Source organism: Macaca nemestrina, chromosome X (genome assembly GCF_043159975.1).
Source record: "Macaca nemestrina isolate mMacNem1 chromosome X, mMacNem.hap1, whole genome shotgun sequence".
Lineage (NCBI taxonomy): Eukaryota > Metazoa > Chordata > Mammalia > Primates > Cercopithecidae > Macaca > Macaca nemestrina.
Window position 1 is genome coordinate 36,469,894 of NC_092145.1, and position 2,783 is coordinate 36,472,676.

The window sequence follows — 2,783 nt, forward strand, 5'->3', positions numbered from 1 at the left end:
TCTGTTCATATCCTTTGCCCACTTTTTGATGGGGTTGTTTGTTTTTTTCTTGTAAATTTGTTTGAGTTCTTTGTAGGTTCTGGATATTAGCCCTTTGTCAGACGAGTAGATTGCAAACATTTTCTCCCATTCTGTAGGTTCCCTCTTCACTCTGATGGTAGTTTCTATTGCTGTGCAGAAGCTCTTTAATTAGATCCCATTTGTCAATGTTGGCTTTTGTTGTCATTGCTTTTGGTGTTTTAGACATGAAGTCCTTGCCCATGCCTATGCCCTGAATGATATTGCCTAGGTTTTCTTCTAGGGTTTTTATGGCTTTAGGTCTAACATTTAAATCTCTAATCCATCTTGAATTAATTTTTGTATAAGGTGTAAGGAAGGGATCCAGTTTCAGCTTTCTACTTATGGCTAGCCAGTTTTCCCAGCACCATTTATTAAATAGGGAATCCTTTCCCCATTTCTGGTTTTTGTCAGGTTTGTCAAAGATCAGATGGTTGTAGATGTGTGGTATTATTTCTGAGGGCTCTGTTCTGTTCCATGGGTCTATATCTCTGTTTTGGTACCAGTACCATGCTGTTTTGGTTACTGTAGCCTTGTAGTATAGTTTGAAGTCAGGTAGCGTGATGCCTCCAGCTTTGTTCTTTTGGCTTAGGATTGTCTTGGCAATGTGGGCTCTTTTTTGGTTCCATATTAACTTTAAAGTAGTTTTTTCCAGTTCTGTGAAGAAAGTCATTGGTAGCTTAATGGGGATGGCATTGAATCTATAAATTACCTTGGGCAGTAAGGCCATTTTCAAGATATTGATTCTTCCTATCCATAAGCATGGAATGTTCTTCCATTTGTTTGTGTCCTCTTTTATTTCATTGAGCAGTGGTTTGTAGTTGTCCTTGAAGAGGTCCTTCACATCCCTTGTAAGTTGGATTCCTAGGTATTTTATTCTCTTTGAAGCAATTGTGAATGGGAGTTCACTCATGATTTGGCTCTCTGTTTGTCTGTTACTGGTGTATAAGAATGCTTCTGATTTTTGCACATTGATTTTGCATCCTGAGACTTTGAAGTTGCTTATCAGTGTAAGGAGATTTTGGGCTGAGATGATGGGATTTTCTAAATATACAATCATGTCATCTGCAAACAGGGACAATTTGACGTCCTCTTTTCCTAATTGAATACACTTTATTTCTTTCTCTTGCCTGATTGCCCTGGTCAGAACTTCCAACACTACGCTGAATAGGAGTGGTGAGAGAAGGCATCCCTGTCTTGTGCCAGTTTTCAAGGGGAATGCTTCCAGTTTTTGCCCATTCAGTATGATATTGGCTGTAGGTTTGTCATAAATAGTTCTTATTATTTTGAGATACGTTTCATCAATACCGAATTCATTGAGAGTTTTTAGCATGAAAGACTGTTGAATTTTGTCAAAGGCCTTTTCTGCATCTATTGAGATAATCATGTGGTTTTTGTCTTTGGTTCTGTTTATATGCTGGATTACATTTATTGATTTGCGTATATTGAACCAGCCTTGCATCCCAGGGATGAAGCCCACTTTCTCATGGTGGATAAGCTTTTTGATGTGCTGCTGGATTTGGTTTGCCAGTATTTTATTGAGGATTTTTGCATCGATGTTCATCAGGGATACGGGTCTAAAATTCCCTTTTTTTGTTGTGTCTCTGCCAGGCTTTGGTATCAGGATGATGTTGGCCTCATAAAATGAGTTAGGGAGGACTCTCTCTTTTTCTATTGATTGGAATAGTTTCAGAAGGAATGGTACCAACTCCTCCTTGCAATTCTGGTAGAATTCAGCTGTGAATCCATCTGGTCCTGGACTTTTTTTGGTTGGTAGGCTATTAATTATTGCCTCAATTTCAGAGCCTGATATTGGTCTATTCAGGGATTCAACTTCCTCCTGGTTTAGTCTTGGGAGAGTGTATGTGTCCAGGAATTTATCCATTTCTTCTAGGTTTTCTTGTTTATTTGTGTAGAGGTGTTTATAGTATTCTCTGATGGTAGTTTGTATTTCTGTGGGGTTGGTGGTGATATCCCCTTTATCATTTTTTATTGTGTCTATTTGATTCTTTTCTCTTTTCTTCTTATTAGTCTTGCTAGCGGTCTATCAATTTTGTTGATCTTTTCAAAAAACCAGCTCCTGGATTCATTGATTTTTTTTGTGATATTAGCTGGTTATTTTGCTCGTTAGTTGATGCAGTTTCTTCCTGGCATCAATGGTCTTTACATTTTGGCATGTTTTTGCAGTGGATGGTGTCAGTTGTTCCTTTCCATGTTTGTTGCTTCTTTCAGGAGCTCTTGTAGGGCAGGCCTGGTGGTGACAGAATCTCTCAGCATTTGTTTGTCTGTAAAGGATTTTATTTCTGCTTCACTTATGAAACTTAGTTTGGCTGGATATGAAATTCTGGGTTGAAAATTCTTTTCTTTAAGAATGTTGAATATTGGCCTCCACTCTCTTCTGGTTTGTAGAGTTTCTGCTAAGAGATCTGCTGTTAGTCTTATGGGCTTCCCTTTGTGGGTAACCTGACCTTTCTCTCTGGCTGCCCTTAACATTTTTTCCTTCATTTCAACTTTGGTGAATCTGACAATTATGTGTCTTGGAGTTGCTCTTCTCGAGGAGTATCTTAGTGGCATTCTCTGCATTTCCTGAATTTGAATGTTGGCCTGCCTTGCTAGGTTGAGGGAGTTCTCCTGGATGATATCCTGCAGAGTGTTTTCCAACTTTGTTCCATTCTCCCTGTCACTTTCAGGTACACCAATCAGACATAGATTTGGTCTTTTCACAT